At 41.6% G+C, this 27,744-nt stretch overlaps 1 protein-coding gene across 1 annotated transcript in view; it reads right to left on the bottom strand.

The window, feature by feature from the left end:
- Nucleotides 1–27,744, bottom strand: part of SLC9A9 (solute carrier family 9 member A9) — a 3,618,317-nt gene that overhangs the window by 1,798,361 nt on the left and 1,792,212 nt on the right. The window lies entirely within an intron of this gene.

Genomic DNA, 27,744 nt, shown 5'->3' with positions numbered 1-27,744 from the left:
AAACTGATCCCACAGTTAGGGATCTGAGAACTTGTGTCAACAAAGGAGTGTCATTTATTTATTTTTATTTATTTATTTATTTTACATTTGTTGACCGGGCTAGTCTAACTGGATACATGTCCATTTTCAGTAGAGGCCCGGGGAGAAAAGCTCCAAGCATCTGCAGAGAGTAAATAATACAATATATAGTAATAGTCAAGTGGAATTACAGTACATTAGCTACATAGTGCATTAGCTAGATAGGTAGAAAAAATGTTTACAGAGTAGGTTAGTAGCTTTAAGCTAAGATTAAATACAGTAAACCAAAAACAGTTTTTTTTTTTTTTTTTTTTTGAAATAAAGATAGGTGAGATAAGACAGAAGAGTAGAAAAGTATAGAGAGAGCAGGAGGTGAAAGAGATATCAGTCTGGGTTGGAGCAGGGACATAGCCAGTGAGTTGTAAGATATTCTTTCAGATGCTTTTGAAACAGAATAGTGGAAGCAAGGGAGGAAAGTTCAGTAGGAAGCTGGTTCCAGATTTTCCCTACTGTGTTGGTGAAAAGTGAATCTCCTGCTTTGTTATTTGATTTAATAGAGGAAGCTAGAAGCTTATTCGATGAGCGTAGCATAGCAAGATTTTTGTAGGGTGAAATCAGGTTAGTGAGGATAGGGGTATTTTTTGGGTGATAACAATTTGTTGATAAAGTAGTTAGTTCTGCAGTTCTAGCCATCCCAGTTGTTTTAGGTTAAGACAGTGGTGAGTTCTAAAGGTGGTGCCAGTGGCAAATCTGGCTATGTTATTGTAACTGGTGGAAAGTTTGGTGAGATTGTTTTTTGATAGATTGGTATATATTGCTGAAGCATAGAACAGGGTAGACATAAGGTGGGTCTGGGCAATAGTTATTCTGGCTGAAGGGGAAAGAAAAGGTTTGATTCTGTAAAGAGTGCCTAGTTTTTTGTTGATTGTCTTTATAGTTGAGTTAATGTGATCATCAAAAGTAAGGTTATTATCTATTATTACTCCTAGAAGACGGGTCGAAGTGTCTGGGGCTATGTTGGTAGCATTGTTGGAGGTTAATGTGAAGTGCAGTTGACGTGATTTATGAGTTGGAGCAAAGAGTAATAACTTTGTTTTTTTTGGGTTCAGGAGGAGGCAGTGTTGCATAAACCAATTTTCAACACTGTTAAATACTGTTTGGGTGAGAGACTGCAGAGAGGTTATAGACTTAGCTGAGCAAATTAAAGTGGAGTCATCTGCATATTGTATGCAGGTGGCCTGAGGAATATTGGTATGTAGGTCATTGATAAACAATGAGAAAAGTAGAGGCCCTAAAATAGAGCCTTGGGGTACTCCAGTGTTCACAGGAAGGGATTTTGAAAGATTATTATCCCACAATACTGCTGGTTGTCTGTTTTCCAGATAGAATTTAAACCAATTTAATGCATGCGGGTCAAGAGATTGGGCTTTTAGAATGTCTATAAGGATAGTATGGTTGACCATATCAAAGGCTTCTGAAAGGTCAATAAATAATGCAGAGGAAAAAGTGTTATTGTTACGGCTTTTGTTTATGGAGTCAGAAAAGGACAGAAGGGCAGTTGTTGTGCTATGGAAAGGCCTGAAGCCATGTTGGCAGTTGGCAAGTAGATTATTTTGGAGAAGGTGGGTAAGTAGTTGTTTGTGTATGCACTTTTCCATTATCTTAGCAATTGGAGACAGTAAGGCGATAGGCCGAAAGTTAGAGAGTTCAGTAGATGACCCACCCTTATGTAGAGGGATGATGTGGGATACTTTCCAAATGGAGGGGATTTTTGCTTTCTAAAATTGTTCTATTTATAAGGATGGAGATAGGATATGCAATAGCTTTTGCTGCTATTTGCAGGTATTCAGCTGGAAGACAGTCAGCAGAAGGGGTGCATGGTTTTAGTTTTTGAAAGAATTTGCAAATGAGTGATGTAGGTATCGGTTGTATTTGAAAGGTAGGAGATGGAGTCCTTGTGGTATTTAATGGGGATGTGGTAATAGGTGGTAAAGTATTGGCTAGGGTTTGAATGGCTTCAGTGAAGTAGTTATTAAAGGCATCAGGAATTTGGTTGGAGTTATTTTGGTTGAAACCTGTTGGGGCAGGAGTTTTAGAGTGGCCTGGCTGAAGAAGTTTGTTAATGCCAGACCAGAATTTTTGTGGTTTTTGCTGGTGAGTTTGTTGGAGGTGAAGGTAATAGTGTTTTTTGTCTTTGAGAATATCTTTCTTGGTTGCATTTCTTACCTGTTTATAGTAAAGGTGATCTGATGGACATTTGGAGTTTCTCCATTTGGCCCAAATTTTATTTCTGAATAGGATTTTTTGCCTAGTTTCTTTAGTGAGCCAGGGGGCAATTTTGGTCCTTATTTGGGAAGAACGATAGGGGGCGTGGTAATCTAGGATCTGAAGGAATCTCGTGTTAAAGTAGGTCACTGCATCATCAAGTGAAGGATGAGACATAGGTGACCAGTCACATGATTTCAGTTCATTTTGGAAGCTCTCTTGGTTAAAAAATCTTTTGGAACGTGAGGTTTTAAAATTATTAGTAGTAGGGCTATGGATTCTTTGTTTAATAATATAGGTTAGCATGTGGTCACTAATATCGTCAGGAAGGGTACCTGGTTTATAAGTATCATGGTGGCTGTTTATAAGTATCCAGTCTAGAGTGGTTTCCTTGCTGCTTGGCTTATGGATTCTAGTAGGAGTGGTTATGATTTGTGAGAATCCATAAAGATTTATATGATTGGGAGGATTAAAGGAACTGCAGGTAGCCCAGTCTATATTAAAATCACCTAATACAATGGTTTCCTGAGGTAGGTGGGTAGAGAGGTAACTAAGTAAGTTTTCAAGAGTGTTGATATTGTTTCCAGGAGAGAGATATGTGCAGATTAGATAGATAGATTTGGAGTTGTTTATTTGAAGTTTGGCACTAAGAGTTTCTGAATTGGTATCTGATGGTAGGAGCACATTGAAAGAAGAAACTTGGAGTTCAGATTTATATAGAATGGCTACACCTCCACCTTTTTTGGTTTTACGGTTAAGTCTCAAGATATTATATCCAGGAGGGGTAATCTCTTGGTCCAAAGTTGAGGGCTTTAGCCATGTTTCTGTAATACAGAGAATATCAAATGAGTGCGCATCTAAGAGTGCATGTAGGTGGGTAATTTTATTGTTAATGCTACGGATGTTAAGGTGAGCTATTAGGAGGGAGTTAGAGGGTCTATTTAAAGTAGTGATCAGAGGAGTTGTTTGGTTGTGTAGGTTATTGTGAATGTCAGTATTGGGGCCTGGGTTAGGATGAATATCACCATCTAATAGGGGGTGTTGGTGAGGATATTGTATAAACTTAAGGAATTTGTAGAAATTGTTTGGGCATTTTTTTATATGTAACATGGGAAGCTCTATGGTATTTATGTAATATATAGATAGAAGAGGAGGTAATGTTACTGTGGTTGTGGTTGTTTATGGGGGAAATTGGTAGAGTTTGCTGGTAGTGATGGTGGTGTTCAGGAAGAGAGGAGTATTCAATCAAGGTTAATGTGTATGGTATTGTGAGAGAAGTAAGAGTTGAAGTTAAGAGTAGTAGGTTAGTGAACATAGATCTTTGTGTTAGGGCCATAAGGGTATGAGGTTAAGGAGTTTGGGTATATTTACAAAAGGAGTACAGTAAGTAAATTACAGGTGGGGGAAAGGAGGGAGTGCTTAAAGAGGAAGAGTAGGTAGAGGGAGGAGGTGTACAGTTAAGTAAAATAAAATAGGTTGTAAGAGAGAAGTAGTATACAATATTTGTGAGATTAGGGTGGCTGTAAGAGAGAAGCTGTAGAATATAAGCAAATTAGGAAGGGGTGGGGAGAGATGAGGGAGTATTCCAGGAATAGCAATTATCTAATTAGGGACTTTGAGTAAAAGGGGTAGGGCTATTAAGTGGAAGTTGTGTGTGATAGGATAAAATCTATGAAGGGGTGGGGTTACAGGAAGTATATAGCTAGGACCACTGGGGCTGGGTGGGAAATGGGGTAGGGTAGGGGAGCGGAATGAGCCCGCAGGGCGAACGGAGCGGGTTCAGACAGGCAACTGATAAAGTCAGGGGAGAGAGAAACAATCAGCAAACCGCTAATTACTTTGTGCCTTAGTTGGGAAGGACAGGCAGAGAAAGGAGAAAAGAATGTCAAGAAAGTAAGTGTTTGCAGAGAGCAAGGCTAGTGGAAAGATAGGGCAGGAGGGAAATACTCAATCCTGAGATAGAGCTCTTATTTCAAAGGAACAAAAAAATAAGTACGGAAGGATAGATGTACAAGGGGCTATCCTAGTTTAGTCTGCCATCTAGTGGTCATATATTGTAATGCAACAGACACAAGGGAGCAGGGATAAAAGGTAAAGGGTTTATGAGTGCCACTGTAGAAAAATTACAGGAGACAACACAAGAGTGAGAAAAAAAAACATATGTATAGATATTTAGGGAATAGAGAAGGGAGTATGGCTGCTGGGTATTCTGGCTAGGTAGCGTGTCATACAAGCACTAGATATTAAGCAGGTGTTGAAAAGAACTACTCTTTTGGTTAACACATACTTTCTTGCCTCCTAGAGAACTGGGTTCTTAAGCTCACCATGTGTCCACTGTTGTATGTCGTTTTTCATTGCACATCTTACACCTAAAGGTATTACATCCAGATCCAGAGATGTAATTACTCCATTGTACCCAACACTTATTAGGCCAGTCATTGAGTATTATGTCCCTTTTGGTATGTACCTGCATATCGTAAAACCATGCAGACTATCTAAAAGCATTGTCCCTCTTCTCAGGCTGCTGACAGGCAACCTCTACCTTGCTTATAGAGCTTTAATAGACTACTAAGACTATTACACATTTGCAAGTCTAATGGTATCATAAACATCTGCTTGAGGGATCTCAATCTGTTTTGAAAAATAAATAGAACACGTTGGAGGGATAGATTTCTTAGGAAAAATAGCTCTGCAAGTACGGCAGGTGCAAATGGCCAAGCCAAACTGAAACGCAAACAAAGAAAAACATTTTTCACTGAGGAAGGCAGGTAATGCTGAAACCGGTCTGAATGTATTTTGTGTAGTGTGGTTTTCACACTACTTTGATGGAGTTGCCACAATAAAATTAGGTATGGTTGTACTAACTGGTGCTGGCCATTTCTTTGTTTGAGGGGTAGATTTCTATCACAGAAAACACTGCTTCTCTGGAACCATCTTCCACTACTTCTCTTATTCTATTCAAATGCAATTTGGATGAACTTATGGGGTAAACAAAATTTCACACCCTGTTATCACCTGTCCCTCAAGGATAAGGGGAAAAATGTAAATATCCCAACATATCTTTTTTTGAGCAATCTATGGGTTATTCGTATGCAAAATGCATGGGCTAAAAACCATCTTAGAAATGTAAGACTAGATTTCTTAAGATCCTCACAGATCAACAGCCTAGTAAGTAATTATGAACCTATGAACCTATGACAAGAGCTTCCTTTCTGAATGAAATATGAAAAAGCATTTTGATGTAGTTTGTTGTACAGTAACAGTCTTATTAACAGTTTATTTATTTTACCCTCCAAGTAATTGTGGAAGAGTAATTTTAGTAGGCCCTTTTTCATGTTTTTAGTACATTTGTAAGGATACTTAATGCAAATAAGTTCATATATAGACAACACACAAGAGTGCAGTGGTTAGCGTTGGTTTCTCACATTTCTTGGTTCTCTGGTTAGATTCCTGGCTGGGGTGTCCTCTATGCCTCTCTGTGTATATGATAGGGTTTTCTTTGAGTGCTCCAGTTTCCTTGCACATCCCAATACCAAGCTGCTAAATGAAGTGGCGACCCTCTAAATTGCCCAGAGTTAAGTATGTGGCAGGTGCGTGAAAGTACTGGCATCCTCTTAAGCACTGGTTCTCTACCATGTGCGCTTTGCTTGCCAGGACAGACCCTAGCTTCTCCACCCTGATTATGATAAAGTGGGTATTGAAGAATTTTATATACAAGCACATACACACACACAAACACACACACACACACACACACACACACACACACACACACACACACACACACACACACACACGCAATACACAAACACACACACACATATATATATATATATATATATATATATATATATATATATATAGCTGACTGCTTGGCCATCCAGACAAAAAAGTAAAACTGAAGGAAAGAAAACCCACCCATGTGGAGGGCTGCACCCCCACACCTCCCCTAACTAAATATACCAACTCTGAGATCGCACTACTGTGGGGGTAAGGGGCAAAGTTCAAGAGGGTGACCAGGCGGTTACTTATCTGGAGTGGAAAGTCGGTGTTCCGGGACATATATAGCAGCTCACCATTATGACATGAGCTATACGGTTCCTTTTATCTTGTAACTTAATGTTGTGGCTACTTCATGTGGCAGCTCACCATTATGATAACAGCTATATGGTTCATTTTATCTTTTAATGCTGTGGCTACTTCATGTGGCAGCTCACCATTATGACATGCGCTATACGGTTCCTTTTATCTTTTATCTTAATGCTGTGGCTATTTCATTTGGCAGCTCACCATTATGACATGAGCCTTTTAGCTTGCTCACGTGTTCTTTCTGAATCTTGTATCTTTTTTAGAAGTTTGAGCAAGTATTTTGTAAACATTAATTTGCAATTTACTTTTACTTGATTTTTTTGGATAATATTTGCATAATGTACTTTCTGTGCCCCTTGGATATATGGCACAAACCTTAAATTATAATTTGGTATTGCTGAACTATCAGACTTCTTTTAGATTTTCATATGATTTGCTGATGCTTGTTTAGTAATTCTTTATGTGGTATGAGTCTAGAGGTTCAGAAGACTGAAGTTGGCCTCCATTGACTCTCTCTGTCTCAACTTGAATTTTGATGTTGTGGTGCAGGTCTTTTACACCTCTGTTGCTTGTGGATTTATATTACAATCAATGGTACGTTATCTTAAACTATTTCTGGGCTGGCTGGATTTCTGTTTGATTGTTATGGGAACTCACTGTTTTTTGGTGACGGGCATTTTTAAAACATTTTGTATATTCTTTTAGCATGTTTTACTGTTTTTTATATATTTTATACATTTAGCAGATAGCTTACATATCATTTAAATCAGTGGCACTTGGGGATAGAGGGTCTGGCCCTCACTCCTGCACTTGGTTAGTGTGCAATATGGCTGTATTTATTAGGTCATGTATTACTTCTTAATTAGTGATTACTTTTGTTAGATTTTTTTTGCATTATTTCCAGATTAACAGATGTGTTTGGATTAAGCCTGATGTTACTGGGAAGGGCCATATGGTTTGTTATTGCAACGTTATGGTCACCACAAGTATTGCCAGGATCTTATTAGTAAATGTTTTATATCCCGTGTTATTTCATATTTGCTATGTGTCTGTGAGATCCTCTGGCCATCCTTTTCCAATGAATCAGAAGTCTGTATCTTCTGGTATTAAGTTCTAGTATATTCTGTTTTACCGTTTGTTGACTCTTAATGTGGTTGATTTTTGTGTGTTAACGGCTTGCAAAACACTCACAAATGAATGCTATTTTTTCATGTCTTTTTTACTAATCTCTCAACTGTTGTGTTGCTAAAATGTAACGGTGGGTAATCAATGGTTGTAATGAAAACTGCTGGATTAAAAAAAGAAGTTATGTACTTACTCCATGTGAGTTGTTCTCGCCTTCATTCTTAATGATGGGTTCGGAGCCGATCCTCGGCTCCAAGTCGGCCAATTTGCAAAGCTTGAGGTCTCTAACAGCTGGAGGCCGAAGCCCTATCCCACAATGCACCTCTACCTTCCCCAGATCTTGTTTGCTGCCAACTAGCGTAAGACCTATCCCAGATTTCAAGGAAATCATAAAGACAAGTAGTGAGAGGAAACTCCTCAGGAGAACCAAAATCAACGTAGAACCTCTCACACTTCCAGACATTGGATAGGGGTAGGTGGGGGGGGGGGGGTAATAATAATGAAGGCAAGAAGAACATCTCACATGGAACGTTATGGTAAGTACATAACTTCTTTATGTGAAGTTTTTCCATCTCGTCTTCATTCTTACTGATGGGTAGCTCCCCCAGCACCATAATCATGGGTGGCTCACGGGAGTATCCGCCTAAGGACAGTAGACCCAAATGAAGCTCTGTCCCTAGAGGCCTTGTCTACCTTGTAATGAGATAAAAAAGTATGTGGCTTTGACCAGGTGGCAGCTGCACAAATGGAATCAATAGGCAGCCTGGTCAAAAAGGCTACAGAAGTAGAAACAGCTCTGGTAGAATGAGCTTTGACTTTGTCAAGTAACGCAATGCCTGCTTCATGGTAAATAAAGGATATACAATCAGAAAGCCATTTAGACAAAGTAGATTTGGATACCGGTGCACCTTTTCTAGAATTCGAGAAGAAGACAAACAGTTGATCAACCCTTCTATGGTCTTTTGTCTTGTCCAAATAGAAACAAAGTTGTCTATAGACACCAAGTTTGCAAAGCATATATTCCAATTGATTTGAGTGATTGGGAAAGAAAACAGGTAATTCAATCGTTTGATTAAGTGTGAATTCAGAACAAATTTTTGGTAAGAACGGCGGATTTGTTCTGAGGAACACCCTATCTTTGTGAAATATCAAGTACAGCTGCTTAAAAGAAAGGGCTTGTAACTCCGAAATTCTGTGTGCTGATGTAATGGCCACCAAGAAAATGGTCTTCCAAGAAAGATATTTCAGCTCACAAGAAGAAGCAGGTTCAAAGGTCGAGAGAATAATCTTGGATAGGACTAGGTTCAAATTCCATGGAGCAGTAGGGGATCAGATAAGTGGTTTTAAGTGCATCTTACCCTTCAAAAAGGCCTTAGCCAACTTGTTAGACATAATACCATTTTCAGAATCACCTATATGAAAATTAGAAATAGCAGCCAGTTGAACTTGGATGGTTGCTGCTGCAGCTCCTTCATTGAACAAGTTTGTCAGAAATTCCAACATATCTGAAATGGAAGCCAGAAAAGGGTCAATGTTATTTTGGTGGGCCCAGATGAAAAACATTTTCCATTTACTGAGATAAAGCTTTCTGATTGAAGATTTATGTGAAGACAAAAGAATATGTTCAGCTTCTTCTGATAATTTTTGTAACCTGGCTATTCTGGGAATTGGAGCAGCCAAGCTGCCAGTTTGATGGACTGAAGAGAAGGGTGAAGAGCTCCTGACGAGTGGGTCAAGAGATCCGGCACTGGGTCCAGGAACCAAGGCTCCTCCATTAGATGTGGCTTCAGAAAGGGGAACCAAATCTGACAAGGCCAATTCTTCTTCTTCTTCTTCTTCTTCTTCTTTCAGCTTTTCCCGGTTAGGAGTCGCCACAGTGGATCACTGTCCACTCATGATTTGCAGTGGAGTTTTACGGTGTCGAGTTGCCAGTCCAGCGCCCAACCTTCCACAGAAGGCACACACACGCACACACTCATGCCTATGGCCAATTTAGTGTGTTCAATCCACCTACAGCATGTCTTTGGGATGTGGGAGGAAACTGGAGCACCCGGAGGAAACCCACGTGACCACAGAGAGGACATGCAGACTTCGCACAGAAGGCACCCTAGCCGATGATCAAACCGGATAACCTCTTGCTGTGAGGAGGCAATGCTAACTGCTGCACCACTGTGGCTGCCCCAGATTTGACAAGGCCAATATGGGGCTATTAAGATAAGTGTCCTGCCCAGAAAACTGGCTTTCTGTAAAACTTTGGGAATCGGGAAATGGAGGGAAGGCATAAAGGAGTCCCGGAGGCCAATCGTGAACGAGTGCGTCCCTCAGGGATTGTCCCTGTTGAGGGATCAGGGCAAAGTAGTCGCTGCACTTGGTGTTTGTGGGGGTTTCAAGAAGGTTGCAGCAAGGCTGGCCCCATCTGCGGAAAATCATTTCCGCTACTTCAGTCTTGAGGCAACAGAATTGCTCTGCTGAGTTTGTCCGCTATCACATTGGATTTCCCCAGGATGTGCATTGCTATCAGAAAGCTCTGGGTGGACTCTGCCCATTTCCATAACCTTAGAGCCTCTCAACATAGGGTGTAAGATCTGGTTCCGCCTTGTTTATTTATATACCAGACTACGGACATGTTGTCTGACTGGATTGCAATCATGCCTAGAGGAAGAGAGTCTTGAAAGGACTGCAATGCTAACAGAACCGCCCTCATCTCTAGGACATTTATGTGCAAATGAGCCTCGTGAACCTGCCATGTACTTTGGGCTGTCCGTCCGTGATAATGCCCCCCCTCGATCAGGGAGGCATCCATGGTCACCATTGCAACTGGAGCCGGGAGGACAAAGGGACATCCCATAGTCACCGTCCCAGACGTTAGCCACCACCGAAGATCGTCCTTGCAAGAGTTGGTTATCAGAAATGGGTGATTCATCGGTAAGTCCTGAAACATCCATTGTGTGAATAGCAGCCACTGAAGAATGCGCATGTTAGATCTCGCCAGGGGAATTGCAATAATAGCTGCTGCCACAGTGGGCTGTCTTGAGACCAAAGGGCATGGCCCGAAACTGGAAGTGGCTGGCTCCCCGCCTGAAGCACAGATGATCCCTGGATGGCCTGGCCATTTTGACATGATAGTAAGCATCCTGGAGATCTATAGAGCACATCCAATTGTCCTTCTCTAAGAATGGGAGTATGGACTGAAGCGTGACCATCCGGAACTTCTTCTTGACCACATATTTGTTGAGTCTGCTGAGGTCCAATATAGGTCTCCAGTCCCCTGTCTTCTTTAGCACCAAAAAAAACCTTGAGTAAGCTCCGGATCCTTGCTGGTCTGCTGGGACTGGTTTGATGACTCTTTTTTGTAATAGTTTTTGGATCTCTATTGATGCCACATCTCGTAGACTGGGTGGAACGTCTGGGATTCCTTTTGTTGCTCTGGGTTGTGAATGAAAGGGGATGAAATATCCTCTGGATATAACGTTTTGTACCCATCAGTTTTCTGAAATTTTTAGCCAGGCACCTAGGTACAAAGACAAATGTCCCCCGACTGCCTCCAGAGCAGGTCACTCAGGCCTCCTTTCAGGAGCACTGATAGGGCTTGCCAAGGAACTGATCCCTGTCATCCTGGTTCTGCAGACCCCCTCTGCCACGTGTGCGTCGTCTTCCACCATTGCCTCTTCCTCTGCCCCTGGAGGAGGCTTCACCCTGTGAGTTCAGAAAGGGTCCTTGGGTCTTACGGAACCACATTTCCCCTCCCCATTGACCTTTAGGATAAGGTCTAGTAGGGGTAGAAAAATGGACTCCTACGGCAGATAGAGTCTTTCCGTCTTGCTCACATCTGGTGAGGTTCTTTTTAACTTTTGGTCCAAACAAAGAAGAACCATCAAAAGGGGCATTCACAAATGATGACTTAAAAGGTTCCGCAAAAGAGCATAAGTGCATCCAGGAATGTCTCTGCAGAGCAATGCCTGTACCCACTGCCCTACTCGTCCCATCAGCTGTGTAAGATATGAGGCACATGGAAGAGTTTATGACAGAGTTGAGGGTAGCAAGCTGAGACGTCACTTTGTCCGCCACTTAATCGGCTACTGCACCCTGGAGAGTATCTCCAAGCTCTTTCAGGAGATCTCTCTGAAGCCTTGTGAAGTGGGTTAGGTAGTTCAATGACCGAAGGGCAAAGGTCGTAGAACTGAACATGCGCTTACCATATCTGTCCATGATCCCAGATTCTCTATTAGGAGGATGGACAGACGTAGAGGTGTCCAACATCTCTTTCTTCGTGGCATCAACAGGTATGGGTTTGGATAAGAAGGACTTATCTTGAAGAGCTGAAATTTATTTGTTGGACCTCCTAGGGATAGGATCCATAGAATCCGGTGACTCCCTCGCCCTTCCAGACAAAAGCTCCATCAACTCATTGAAGGGCAGAGACACCTAAGAGGTGGAGGGTTGAGACCCAAAAATCTTCAGGAGCACCTATTCATCCTCGGTAGGGTTCAGGGGCTGCCAGTCACCCCTGTGCTTAAGGATCTCAAGAATATCCCAAAGGAGACATTCTCAGAGGGGGAGTTTGGGAACCCTTCCGATTCCTCCAAATCGGTGTCAGACATGATGGATTCCAGGGGGGAATCTAAACGTCTCCTCTTACATAACCTCTTCCGAGGGACCTCCTCAGTGGGACCTTCTGGAAAGGTCTGGGAAGAGCAGGGTTCCCCCAAAGGGGCGTCCTGAGGCTCTGGGTCCCTACGCTTACGGTGGGTCTGTGGTAACGGAGAAGATTCCGGCGCTTTCCAGGAGGAGATGGTCATATCAGAGGTTGTGGCTGTTCGGGGGAGACAAAACCCTCCTCATGGCATCAAAGGCAGCATGGCTCAGATGCGAGGAAGCACCCAGGTCCAAAGACACCTCCTGCACCTGAACCACCAGCTCCGAGCCAAAGGTAGGAGCCAAACTCATCTCAGCCAAAGCCCCAAGGGGGAGAGTCAGAACCGACGTATTGGTTCGACTCCCCCCAGGAACCAACAGGAGAGTGTCGGCTTCCAGATTCCACTGCCAGAGCAGAGGACATCAGGGTTGTCAGCACCAACAGCTCCAAAGTGAGTGTTGGCACCGACGGTTCCACAAATGACTGAATAGCCTCCTCCGGCTCCGATGTCTCGATTCGAGTCAGAGGAGGAGCAGAAACTACAGGAGAGGACTTTGTCGGTTCCAAAGCTGCTTGAGTTGAAGCCAACAGAATTTTAGCTAGCGCTGGATCCTGTAAAAGACTCCGTACCACACGATCCATGTCTGAATCAGACAGTCGGGAAGCCTGAGAGGAATCTACAGACGGAGCTGGTAAACCCAGAATTGGGGACCTCAAGGTAGGAGATACCGGTTGTAAGACTGGGGACCGGCTCCTACCAACAACCTGTACATTCAGTTCAATGTCTGTGGAGCTGAGACAGGAGCTTTCTTAGATGCTTTCGGAACCAAAGAGACCTTCGGACCCGCACCTGTTGATGAAACAGGAGAAGAGGGTTTTGGTTTCCCTGGAGCAGAATCCAAGTCTGATTTAAATGCAGACTTAATCAAGCCATGCTCTACCAACTTCCGTTTTTTTTCCGCCAAAACCCTAGTGCTAAATCCATGGCAAATGGAGCAAACTTCTTGGAGATGGACTTCTCCCAAACAATATATGCAGGTGGATTGTCCATCAGTAATAGAAATCTTTTGGTTGCATTTAGGGTATCTCTTAAGCCCTGACTTGGCTTTCTCAGACCTAATAATAATAAAACAGCAGAACCTCAGTAATGAAAACAAACAATCTCACAGTTAGCAAAAGAAACTAAGCCTAACTGGCTATGAGTACAATAACTGTAGCAGCAATAACAGGATAAGCCTAACAGGCTAAGATAAATAACTGAAACAGCCTAAAAATGGTTAAGAGCCTAACCAGCTAACCAAAAATTGCAGAAAACTGCAGAAAGCCTAACTCAGCTAAAAGATAAGGCAAATAAGCCTAAACGGCTGAAACACAGAAACCAAAAAGAGCTAATGCCCAACAAATGAGAACAGATGGTTTTAAGATAAAAAAACAAAGATAATCTGGAAACAGATAATCTATCCTAACCACAAGCTTATATAAACTCTAAACAATTAGTAAATATAGACTTTTTTTTGAATAATTTTCCACAAAAGAAGAACTTATCTCTCAAATGGCCTGAGCTGTAGAGAAACCCACGATCACTTGCAGCGGCAAACTAGATCTGGGGAAGGTAGAGGTGCATTATGGGACAGGGCTTCAGCCTCGAGCTGTTAGAGACCTCGAGCTTTACAAATTGGCCGACTCGGAGCCAAGGATTGGCTCTGAACCCATCAGTAAGAATGAAGACGAGATTGAACAACTTCACATCCACCATTTCAATTCGAGCATTTGGAAATAAGGAAGGTTTTGCAATTTTAATTAAGATTTTCCTTATGCTCTGATTTTGTCATGGATCAAACTCAAGGTGCTGCTATTATTTGACATTGAAGTTCTGTGTTATAAATGACCTGTACTTTTGTTTAAATTTTACAGTGTGCATAAAGGCAACATTAATTTTCTGGTGTCTCTCATTTCACTAATTTAAAATTAAAATTTCAATGATTATGTTACTCTCATTGGCAAAGCTGGTAGTTTATGTACATCCTGAATGAGAGAGAAGTCTAATCCAAGAGTTTTTCATTGTCTGCTATTAATGTAGAACTAATGGATGCTTTAATGTGCCTGTTCCTTTTAGGTTTATTTATCTGAACAAAAGAGTGTTTGTTTTTATTGTTGCATTGGTCATGGCCTGAACAGATTTCATTTTACTTTCTTGCTCAATACATTATACAGTACAGTTTACAACAGCTCAACAAAAATACTTTTCAGATTATTCCACTGCATTTTCATTTGATTTAAATGTAAACAATTCTTATTCTTAAACCTGGATATTTAACCATACAGTGTGCAACAACCTATTAATGCTCATGTAGATTTACTGGTATGATGTTTGGATGATCTTTTAACCGATCCTGAAATAAGTTGGGCAATTTATAAAGCTTTTTAAAGCATTACTTCATTATCATATCCTCACATGATAAAAAGCTGGGTAGTCTAGGATGGCCTTGGTTAAAAGTATCTTAAACTTTTAGAATAACTACGTATTAAAACATTTTCGGAGATATACCAGGATTCTGCTTACATTTATCAAGGGCACCAGAACTTGTCAGAGATTTGGGATGCATGGCTAGGCTTAAAAAGACCCTTTTGGTCCTATACAGTAACACTGTGCTTTTGAACAAATGGCCAGCAGGGTTCTAGTGGTGATGATATGCACTTTGAAACAGTTGAAAACCAGTAACATAGTAGTAGTATCATCAGTTTTAGGGCTCTGGTGTATTTGGTTTACTTACTTATCCCTTTAGCTAAACAGCAGGCGTTGCATAAGAGAGATGTCCCGTGCAAGATAACTATGAGAAAATGGAACTGTTGCGATATACCTCTGTTGTGATATCACAAATATTCAATCAAACCTACTCACAGAATCAGCAATACTTTTAATAAATAGACACTATTGTCCTTACAAGCCTAGTAACAGAACAACTAATTCAACATCAGGCTTCCACTTTTATGTTCATTTATTTTATATCCACACCATTCTAGCTTGTGTAGTCTGTGGGGTGCATACCTCTCGATTGTCTAGATTTTCACAGAACGTCCAGAATTTTTTGCTTCATACTTTAGGTCTGTCTCTCACAACATTTGATTTTTCTGGCACATTACTAATGACTGAGGTCACAAAATATCAATATATATTTGTGTTTCAGACTTCATATCCTTCAGAAAAATGCATACTGACACACATCCTGTTATTGTAGCAAGTTTTCTATGTTTATAAGAGCAAAATTTTAAATCTGTCCCTATTTTTGGGATCTTGTCCCCGCCATTATTTTAGCCTTTGTCCAGATTTCTTGAGCTAATAGGTTGAGAGCTATGTTGGAGTTATGGTTGTTAAAACACATCTCTACATTTGAATGTTCCTTTACTGGTGTAGTTTTGGACAAATTTAAACTACTGTAATTCATCATTTAAACTTGGCATGGCAGTCCTGTTTGATGATACCACTGCAAGTTTTACAGACACTTGGCAGCAGAACCTGTGACAAAGAAGTGGAAGTTACTGAACATAGTAAAGTAGCTCTATTTCAAGTCATATGAAAACTTGTTTTTCTTTCGGCTTTTCCCGGCTAGGGGTCGCCACAGCGGAACTCCGGTCTGCTAATGATTGGCAGTCGATTTTTTTTTAGGGTGCCGAGGTGCCAGCCCGATGCCCAACCTTCAACGAAGGCATGCCCATTCACGCATGCCTTTTGAATGCGGGGAGGACATGCAGACTCCACACAGAAGGCACTCCAGCCGAGAATCAAACTGGAGAACCTCTTGCTGTGAGGCGACAACACTACCACTGCACCACCGTGGCTCAAGTCATATGAAAACAATTACTACAAAAAAGACATAATCATAAAAAGACAGACTGTATATAAACAAACAATCGATAATAAAATGTCAGTATAACAACTGTTTCCTCATGGCACATGAATACCATCACCAAAAGAAAAAAGATTTAACATTTAAACATCTTTCTTATTCAAAGATAACACTAGTGATATCCTCCCTTTCTGAATTCCAGTTTGATTTCAAACAATAATTATCCACACTGTCTCTCTTCCCTGAACTCCAGATTTACCAGACAGCTTACATCATTAACCTATCAATTTCATCTCACCTATTGGAATTTCTCCCCAGTGTACTGGCCGGATTACCCCTAGTCATTATGAATATAACCTCAGGACTCCTGTGAGAATAGTCCATGCCTAGCGGGCCTAACCCTGTCAATATATTAAATAATTAATTAATCTAAATAAGCAAAGGTACTTACAAATAAATACATGTATAAACAAAGCTGCAAAATAAAAATTGCGCACCACAAAGACCACTTAGATTTCCTTAGCACTGACAAGCACGCAGAAAAGGTTTTTGCTTCATGCTATGCATCTTCTGTGAGGAACAGATATCTTTATTCAGAAGAACACAGGCTGGTTTTCTGACTGACACAGGGTTACATTTCATACGACCAAGTCATCTTCTGCAAACCACATTTGGATAAGGCAGGGCAAAGAAAAAAATGGAAAAAGAAACATATGGGGAACACAAAGCAGAAACACACAAAGACTCACACAGCTCATGAAGGGGGATTTATCCCCTGCATCCCACTACGTACTATGCCTAACTCCACAGGCACAAAACCGTAGGCATCAATGAGTGTTAAATCAATTGACTGGTTTTATCCAATCATGGCTCAAGAAAAAAGTAACTTACTTAAGCAACCTGGTATCATCAAGTAGGATCCATAAGGGAAGTGGCCATAAATGAATCTCCTTCTCCTTTTCTGGCTAAGAAAACTATCATCTCACCTGCACTTAATTTACTTTTATTTTTGGCTTTCACATGTGGATTGGTGTACATAATCCTCACCACCACCATCACCATGCTGACATGCTCCATCTTCAGCATTTGGCACTGTCAAAAGTTTGTTTTCACCAAACCCTTCTGCTGTTACACAAACATATATATGGAAGATATATTCAGAATGCATGTTGTATGTTTGTGTATGTCACAGTTGTTTGATATAATGAACCTCCCTAAAAGGACAGTGACATAAAGCATGGATTTAAGACACCTTTGTAGCAGCACTACAGTAATGGAAACATGAGGCCATTTACAGAACAGCAGGAGTAGTATGTCCAGTTGTCCATATTCATCTCCAGCAGGGGCAAGCTTTATCCAGACCAGTAGCAAAGACCCCTTCCCTCTCCAGCTTCTTAGGCACTGCCCTATCACTATGAGGTTACAGTTATGTTTTATACCAGCTCTTCTACATCTGTGCCACATGCATGGTGCATACACATAAAGTTGTGCCTGTTGTCTACACACAGGGTCTGGATGGCTTACCGGGTGCTGGAGCAGCTAGTAAGGGGAGTTAGGAATGAAAAGCTGCTGCTAACCTGTCCAATGAGGGGATTGGACTGGGTTGTTACTGCAGTGACCTCTAGCAACAATGACAGCTGGTTGTAGCAATGTGAAAGGTTATGATGCATACTTGGTATGTACAAAGTGGTGCATGGCACTGCAGCAAGAAATCAATTAATGTGCAGAGAGAGGTCTGCTGGCATCACAGAGCTGGCAGTTTGCATCCCTGACTGGTTGTGTGCATGTCACATCTGAATGGAAGGAGTTTAAGCTAATTAAGGTAAAAAAAAATCCCTCCTTCAACATCATCCCTAGAGACTGCTGTAATTCTAGAGTGGGATGGCAAAAATGCGAACAAGCTCCCTTTCTGAATGGCCCTATGGCAGGAGGCTGATAGCTGACACGCATGGAGTGGGAAAGGCAGAGTAAAATATAGTTGCAGTTTGCACCAAAAAGAACAAAGGAGAAGAAAAACAAAAATGTTCATTATGCAGAAACCAAATTTTCCTCAAGTTAATATTTTTATATACGTAAAACCATCCACATTTACTGAATTGGAACAGCCTTCGGGGTAGTACATTAATACTCACTGGTTCATTTTCTGATACCCATTTTACCTTGTTCATGGTGAGCCACAGCCAGCAAGCAATGGCCATTAAGCAGGGACAGTTATGGGACAGTATGGCAGTTCCTCATACACACACACACTCACACACACACACACACACACACACACACACACACACACACACACACACACACACACACACACACACACACACACACACACTCTTATGGCAGTGGCATCCCATATGTGTATACACATAACCTACATATCACCAATTTCAGTGACCTACCACCACATTCTTAGGATGCAGAATGAAACCACAGATCCTAGGGAAAACCCACATGGGCAAGGAGAAAACCTGCAAACAATGAACAAAAGGCACCCAAGCCAGAAACTTAACCTCAGTGAGAAACCAGCACTAAGTTCTACACCACTGTGCCACTCCCATATTATCGGTACAAACACAAATCTACAAGCTACAGAACCAGAGGAAATATAACTCACTGTAGTGCACATGCATTACTGGTACATGCACAAATCTGCAAACTACAGAACCCAAGAATGTGTAATTCACTGTGACTCCTGCATATTATTAGTAACTGCACAAATCCACAAGCCACAGAACCTGAGAAAGTGTAAGTCACTGTACTGCCCACACACTACTGGCACATGCACAAATCTGCAAGCTACAGAGGAAGTGTAACTCATTATGCTACTCACATATTATGGGTACATGCACAAATCCAGAAGCTGGATAACCTGAGGAAGTGTAACTCTCTGTTCCACCCACATATTAATGGTACATGCATAAAACTGCAAGCTATGGAACCACAGAAAGTGTAACTCGCTGTAACACCTACATGCACAAATTCGTTAGCTACAGAATCTGAGGAAGGGTAACTCACTGTGTCAAATGCAAACTATGGGAACATGCACAAATCTGCAAGCTGCACATCTGAGGAACTGTAACTCGCTGTTTTGCCAACATATTATTGGCACATGCAGAAATCTGCAAGCTACAGAGGAGGTGTAACTCACTCTGCCTCCTGCATATAATTCGTAAATTCACAAATCCACAGACTACAGAACCTGAGGGAATGTAACTCACTGTACTGCCTACACATTACTGGTACACGCACAAATCTGCAAGCTACAGAGGAAGTGTAGCTTACTGTCCCACTCACATATTATGGGTACATGCACCACAAGCTACAGAACATGAGGAAGTGTAATTCGCTGTGCTATCTGCATATTATTGTTATATTCACAAAGCCATAAGCTGCAGAACCAGAGGAAGTGTAACTCACTGTGCTTCCTGAATATTACTTGTACATGCACAAATTCACAAGCTACAGAACGTGAGGAAGTTTAATCTCTGTGCCACCTGCATATTATTGTTACATGCACAAATCCATAAGCTGCACAAAGGAAGTGCAACTCACTGTGCCACCCACATATTATCAGTACACACACAAATCCATAAGCTACAGAATCAGAGAAAGTACAGCTGATTGTGTAATCCACATACTATTGGTACACACAAATCCGCAAGGTACAGTGCATGAGGAACTGCAATTCTTAAAGATACCTGCATATTATCATTACACACACAAATCCACAAGCTACAGGACCACAGGAAGTGTAAAGTACAGTTGTGTACCTACCATAAATGTAGATGTTCGAGTGTATTCACTGTTGCAGTCATTACAATTGGGTTATCCTGCTGGCAGGCTACCCGCAGTCGGCCTGAATTCCAAAGTCCTGGTCTGGCTTTGGTTGCTGTCGCCTCCTCCCTGACGTCAGTGCGCCAGGGGTATAAAAGATGCAGCTGACACCATTTTCTTTAGTTTTTCTTGCCCCAGATGTCAGGTGCCCCCAAAAGGGTAGGCTAATTTATGCCAATAAACGTGCATGCGGTAAAGTAAAACTCTACCTTCATCTATAAGCAAATACACCACATAGGTTGTATAGAATAGAGAAGTACAGATAAGGCCCAGCAAAGAAAAGGGGGATGGTGGGTGGGTAATCTGGACTGCAACAGTGAATGCACTTGAACATCTACATTTATGGTAGGTACACAACTGTACTATGTTCATCGTGTTTCACTGTTGCAGTCATTACAATTGGGTAGAATCTCGAAGCTAAGGTTGCGCAGCTGGGGCTAAATAGGATTAGGAGAGGTTATGAGGCCCTGCAGAACTGCAGTGGCAAAGCCTGCTCTAGATTTCGAGTAGAGAGGTAAGTGATAGTGCTTTGTAAAAGTATGCACTGAACTCCAAGTTGCAGCCTCTAAGATGTCTTTGGTTGGTACTCCTCTTAGGAAGGCTGCTGAAGTGGCTGCTACTCTGGTTGAATGTGGCCTAATCCCCTTGCGCAGTGATTTGCCATGCTGTGAATAGCAGAAACGAATGCAGTGGCCTATCATTTTGAAATAGTCTGCTTTGAGATAGCCTTTCCTTGTGATCCTGCAGCATTTGCCACTAGAAGTTGCTCAGTCTGTCTGAAAGCTTTGGTTCTGTCCAAGTAGAAGCATAGCTGCCTGTGAATGTCCAAAGAATGCAGAAGTCTCTCACCCTTATTCTGTGGGTTTGGATAAAAGGTAGGCAAATGAATTGCTTGATTCAGGGCCACACTGGACACTACCTAGGCATAAATGTTGGGTTTGTCCTCAGAGAAACCCTGTCCTGATGGAAAATGATAAAGGGTTCCACAGCCATGAGTGCCTGTAACTCTGAGACTCGTCTTGCAGAGGTTATTGCTAGGAGCAGAGCTGTTTTCCAAGATAAGAATTTTATATCAGCTGTAGAGGCTGGCTCAAAAGGAGGCAGTGTGAGTTTTTCCAAAACATAATTTAGGTCCCATGCAGGTACTGGCGCTCTCCTTGGAGGTCTTATGTTTTTGGCCCCTCTGAGGTACTGCCTTAGTAATGGATGAGAAAATAGAGGTGGTTCTGTATTGTAGTGAGCTGAAATGGCAGAGGCATGAATCTTAATTGAGGAAAAGGATAGGCCTTTGTCCAGCATCTCAGTTAAGTATTGTAAAATCTTAGGAATATTTGGTACAATCGTGTCAATTCCTTGTGCCTGGTTCCAAGCACAGAATCTCTTCCACTTATCTGCATAACATTTTCTGGTGCTTGGCCTCCTGGCCTCCAAAATAACATCCATCACTGCTTTAGACAGAGGCGTGTTTTGAATGGTTACATTATCCGCCATGCTGCCAAGTTTAAGGTCCTGAGATGGCTGTGCGGGATCTGGCTGCTTTGTTGGGTCAATAAGTGAAGAATCTGAGGAAATGTCCAGGCTGGGCACTGAGATAAGCTCTTTAGGATTGGGTACCAGTGCTGGCAGGGTCAGTCTGTGGCAATCACTATAATTTTTGGCTTCTCTTGTCTGACCTTTAGGAGTACCTTAGGGAGGAGAGGCAGTGGGGGAAAGTCCGTATACTGTTAAATTTTTCCAGCTGAAAGATAGAGCATCCACTTTCCATGCTAGCTTGTGATAAGTCCTTGTGCAGAATTTCTGTAGTTGGTAGTTGTGAGGCGAGGCAAAAAAGTCTATGTCTGGGCATCCCCAGTTCCTTGTTATCATGCTGAAGACCTGTGGATCCAATTTCCACTCGTGGGGATCCATTAGGTTTCTGCTTAATTTGTCTGTCAGGGGATTTATCCTTCCTGGCAGGTATTGTGCTTGCAGATGTACTTGGTAAGTCAATGCTGTGTCCCACAAAGTCATGGCTAGTCTGCAGAGGGGGTAGGAATGTGTGCCTCCCTGCTTGTTTATGTACCACATGACTGTAGTATTGTCCGTCTTTATCAATAGTTGTCCTGGATGAAGTAGATCCTTGAAGGCTGTCAGGGCATTTTGAACAGCTAGCATCTCTTTTTGATTGATATGTAGATGCTTTTGGCTTGCGGACCATGTGCCCTGAATACATCTTCCTGCCATATGGGCCCCCAAGCATAATCTGATGCATCTGTTGTTAATGTCTGCCTAGCTGTGGGTAAAGTGAAAGGCTGTCCCTTGTTGTGGTGACAGGCCTCTGCCCACCATCGAAACTCCTGTTGCACGCAGGGAATGAGAGTAACTATTGTTTCCAGGCTGTGGCAATGTTGAGCCCAAACACTTTTTAGATACCATTGTAGTTTCCTCATATGCAGTCTTGCATATGGAATTAGCAGAATGCAGGATGCCATGAAGCCCAAAACCTGCAGAATTTTTCTTGCAAATAACTGTGTCTTTGTTGTCAACATTTTGAAATAAGTAGTCAGTTGACTTTGTTTGTCTGGCGTGAGATAAGCCATTTGGGCAGTTGTATTTAAGCTTGCACCCAGGAATATTATCTCTTGTGAGGGTACTAGTTTTGATTTCTTTTTGTTTACTGTGTACCCTAGGCATGTCAGTAATCTTTTTTACAAACGCCAGATGCTGTAGTAAAATGTCCTTGTTCTCTGCTTGAATAAGGCAATCGTCCAAGTAAGGATAAATTTGTATTCCTCTTTGTCTGAAAAATGCAATTACTGGTGCCAGGCATTTTGTGAAGACCCTGGGCACAGTAGATAAGCCAAAGGGCAGTGCAGATAATTGGTAGTGCATTGAGCCAGCTATAAATCTGAGGTGTCTTCTGCATGAATGTCGGATTGGGACATGCAGGTATGCCTCTTTTAGGTCTAAAGTCACAAGCCATGCCTTCTTGCCCAGCATGGGCAGAAGCTGCTGCAGAGTCAACATTCTGAATTTCGGAATATCCAGAAATGTGTTTAGAATAGACAGGTCCAGTATTGGTCTCCATGCATTGTCCTTTCTGGGCACCAAGAAGAATCTTGAGTAAAATCCTAGCCCCTGCTCTTGCTGTGGCACTCGCTGAATGGCCCTCATGTCCATGAGGGCTGAAACTTGTTACCTCTGCCCATTGATTGTGTGACAGGTCTGGCATTCTGTTTGGCCTTGGCAGGGTGTGAAAATGGAACCTGTAGCCTTGAGAAACTATATTCAGGACCCATTTGTCTTGGGTGATCTTGTGCCAATTTTGTGAAAAAAGTGCTAGTTTTCCCCCTGAAGGGGCTGCCAAAAGATAAGTGCTTGGTGCTGGCAGGGGAAAGTCATTGAGACTGTTTCCTGTATGGTTGTGATTTATCTTCTCTGCTTTTGGAGGTAGAAGCACACCATTGTTTAGACCTGTATGAGCCCTGGGGCTGGGATCTGCCTCTGGGGCGTCTGTTTCTGCCTCTTTGTGGCCAGTCTGACACTGGAAAGGACCAATTTTTTGCAGGCCAGTTCCTGTTAAATCTGGGAGGTTGTACCTGTAAGAAATCCTTGACTGTTTGCATAAATTTAGCTTTGTCCTCCATTTTCTTCAACCTTTACCTTTTAACACCAAACAAGGTATCATGCTGTAATGGAGCATCTAATAATTTTGCTTTAACATGATTAGGCAGATTCTGTTCCTTTAACCAAGCATGCCTCCTAATGACAGAACCCGTAACAGCGGCCCTGCAGGACGCCTCCAGAGAATCAAAACCACATCTCAAAGTATGCTTTCCCACTTGTTAAGCTGCATGCAATAAATCCTGCATTTCTTTGTTTTCTGCACATTCAGAATTTGTCAACATTTTTTGTTTTAGTAGTGACATAAGATATTGTTAACATTTAAGTATATGAAACCGACAATTTAAGGCCCTTACAGCCAAGGTAGCAGAAGTGTAAATCTTTTTCCCCCATCTGTCCAGGGCCCTTGAATCCCTATCAGAGGGGATAGGGTTTTTTGCAGTGGATGCCTTGATGCCTTTGGGACCCTGAGATATAGTTTCTGGGTCAGCAGCAGGGTTTTTATAAAGAAATTTATGTGAATCAGGAACCCTGTAGTATCTGTCTGGCTTAACAGGAGCTGGTGGTAAAGAGTCAGGAGTGAGACTGGACTCTATAAATACATCATCTACAATGTCTAAAACAGGAGGAATAGCAAGGGGCCTGTGCTGAGGTAGTAAAAGAAAATCTCTAAGCCTTTTCTTAGATTCAGAGTAATCTTGGCTCTCCCAATGAAAATGCTCCCTCATAGTATGCAGGGTCTCCCCAAAAGAATAATCTTCAGGAGGAGAGGCTGAAGGGATAGATTCTTCAGCATCAGAATCCACAAAAGGAGGAAGAGAGTATCCCTGTTCAGAAGAGGAATCAGAGGAAATGGAAACCTGATCTGAAGATTCATATTCTGTCTCTTGCCTAGGTCTCTTATCTGGAGGGGGATGGAAACCCCTGATCAAAGTAATTAGGTCTTCGGCCATTTTAAGCATCTGTTTTTTAGGCATGGAGGCCTGTCCAGGGGAATGTTGTACTTGTTTCTTTGTCTTTAGAGGTGCTTTAGTCTTTGCCTTTGAAGCTGAAGTTGTTTTTACATATAACTGTGTAGGCCTGAAAACACCCTCAGAAGCCGATGCCTGCTCAGCGGCTCTGGACCCATCTGAGGGAAAAGTTTCCGAGGGTCCATTACCTTGAGTTTCCAGTGGCCTAGTCGGCTTCACATGGGAGTCGGAAGTGGCCTGTGGTTCTGAGGTAGCGGGCTTCAGGGGCTGCGAAAGCGCCTCACTGAGAACCGGTGAACCGGCGAATGGCCTAGCCGAAGCCTCTTTGTCGGTTTTGGACCTCGGATGCCTGTCCTTTTCTTTGTCTTTGCGTTTTTTATAAATTCCGGTAGTCGGCTGTTCCGATGGCATTATATAATTAAATCTTCTGCCAAAATAATGAAATGCAAAATCGTACCCACGCTTAATAGTGCGTTGGTTAAATCTAGCAGAAAACCGACAACTAGCAATGTCGTGGTCAGGGCCTAGGCAAGGAATACAGTAAGAATGAAAATCCTTATGAGGTATTTGCTTCCCACAAGAAATGCAATTATTAACTTTTTCTGACATCGGTCTGGAGGAAGAAAAAAAGTTTCCCCGACTGGGTACTTAGCTTTAATGAAGACTTCGGATCTGAAATTCGAACTTGAAAATCTCAGGAGTCGGCCGACCGGCACTTGCGAACTGCTTTTGCTTCGGGCACCGCGTGGCAAGAAAGACTGAAGAAAATGGCGTTGGCTGCATCTTTTATACAACTGGCACACTGACGTCAGGGAGGAGGCGACAGCAACCGACGCCGGACAAGGACTTTGGAATTCAGGCCGACTGCGGGTAGCCTGCCAGCAGGATAACCCAATTGTAATGACTGCAACAGTGAAACATGATGAACATCTCACTGTACCACCCACATATTATTGGAACACACACAAAGCCTCAAGCTAAAGAACCTGAGGGGGTGTAACTCACTGTCCACTCAGTAGCAGATCAGTTTATGATGCAGAGACAAAGACTGCACTCATACTAACAGAAAAAGAAAGACAGACAGAAAATATGCTGCAGCTTAACTAGCTTCCCCTCTTTATTGAATTACCAAATTTACACAACTGAATGATTCCATATTCAGAATTAAAAATGAACAAAATATTATGCAACTCATAATAAATGGCCAAGATGTCTTTCACACTGTTTTTAACTTTCATACAAACCTTAACTGCATATGCATTGTAAACAAATGTTCTGTACTTACCAGAAAAGATCTAGTTGATCTGTGGCAAATGCAATCCTCTTGAGCTAACATACCTTATCTGCAGGCTCAAGTTAGTTTTGGTACCAAGACTTTACCAAGACCTCCAACTCTTCTCCCAGTCCTACAATGATCTGCACTCCCCTACTGTCTCTGGATATAGATACCACTCATAAGCAAGCAAGACTACAAACAATTATCCAACTCTGTAAGGGAGATAACTAAGGCATAGGCCTTCCTCAGACCTCAGATCATACAGGTAGAGGGAAGTAAGGTGGTTATGTGGAAGACAGTGGACACAGTTTAGCATTTTCATCCTTTTGAATCCAGGACTTTATCAAAATCAACCACCATGGTGTCAGGTGATTATATATACTCAATCAAGTCAGATGACATGCAATAATCAAACATTACACTTGCAGTTAATATACTAAACACATTTAGTTAAAACGCATAAATAATTACAAACAATTCAATCCCACTTAAACTTTCTATTGGTTCACACTATTTAAATCTTTTAACACTACATTTTAGAAATGGTTGAACCAACACATTCTTGTCGATGCCAGGAAATCTGGTTCTACTCAACCATAACTGGCATACTGTTTCCTTGTGCTCTAAACTTACTTTTCTGGACCAGCTAGTTTGCCAGTGGTTATCTGGTCTAAAATTACAAATAATATTTTTTTGTGGTTTACACTAATTTGAATATCCTTGAATAATGTACTTTTTATGTTTTTATTTTTAATGTCTTACTGCAATGCTCATAAATCTTTAACACTTTAAGTTTTAGAAATGGTTGAACCGACACATTCTATTTCTAATTGCTCGGTCTTACTGACATAAAACAGGTTGCAGTTTTGATAATGCCCTTGATTTTAAAGGGATGAAAACACTCAACTTAGTTCAGTGTCATCTGTATTTCTGAATAAAGCAACATTTTTTTGTCTATGTCTTTGTGGTTTTATGGTTCCTGCCAAGATTAAGTGCATAACTTTGGTTATCTGTGATGATCTTTTTTCATCCTCTTCAATTCACAGGACAGTGTTCCTAGATTATCTTCCTTAGAAGAATTAAGAAAGGATCCCACTTATGATGATAGTTCCAAATGAATACATACACCTGGAGAGCCAATCCAGCTTACATTGCTGTGCAAATCTCATCCAAGGAAGCACTTTTAAAGAAAGTTTGGGAAGATGCCACTGCTTTGGATGAATGCACAGAGGGATTGATTGGTATAGATCTGTTGAATTTTTCGTAACAAAACTCAATTCATTCTGACAACCCTCAAGATAAGGTTACTGTAGTTACTTGTTATGTACATAAACATCAAGCAACTGGGTGAATTTTCTGAAAGCTTCTGTTTCGTTTAAATAAAAACACAACTGCCTGTAAACCTCCAAGCAGTATAACAAATATTCTCCTCTACCGAAATACTTTGGGGGAAACAGCCAAACAGATGCATTGATTGAGATTAGTTTTGGTGCTAACTTTGGACATAAATGTAGGATTAGTTAAACAAAAGACCAGCACTGGTACAGTTTTTTAGTAGAATCTAGAAAAGAAGCTGACATTAAAAAAGTAATAATTAGTAGAGCATATAAAATATTGCATGATAACTATACAAATCAATCAGAGGAGGTTAGAAGGGCTTGGGAAGACAGACTGGAAGAAGATACAGAATTTTTGCCTGGAAATGTTTGCATAGATATTTCTATACCCCAAGTAAAGTCCAGAGAATGTTTCCTCAGGCAGACTGCAGATGCCGGAGGTGTGACAGGAAAGAAAGATGTAATTGGGAACATATTTTCTGGGACTGCAGTGAATTGGTGGTCTTTAAGGATTCCCTGCATGATGCACTGTTGGAGATGCTGGGTGGACAGATTTTGTCTGACTAGGGAGATGAATTTTCTGAGCTATGATACAGACTTGGAATTGCCTAGGAATGGTAAGGCCTTGCTATGTTTAATAATGGTGGCTGCCAAAAAAGCAATTACTAGAAAATGGAAATCAAAATCTAAACCAACTATACTAGAAGTAATGAATATAGTAAGAGAGATAAAACAACTAGAA

The sequence above is a fragment of the Protopterus annectens genome, chromosome 5.part0 (genome assembly GCF_019279795.1).
Source record: "Protopterus annectens isolate FY-2018-M chromosome 5.part0, PAN1.0, whole genome shotgun sequence".
NCBI classification, from domain to species: domain Eukaryota; kingdom Metazoa; phylum Chordata; order Ceratodontiformes; family Protopteridae; genus Protopterus; species Protopterus annectens.
Note: the sequence above shows the minus strand (reverse complement) of the source record. Positions and strands in the feature narration are given on the sequence as shown.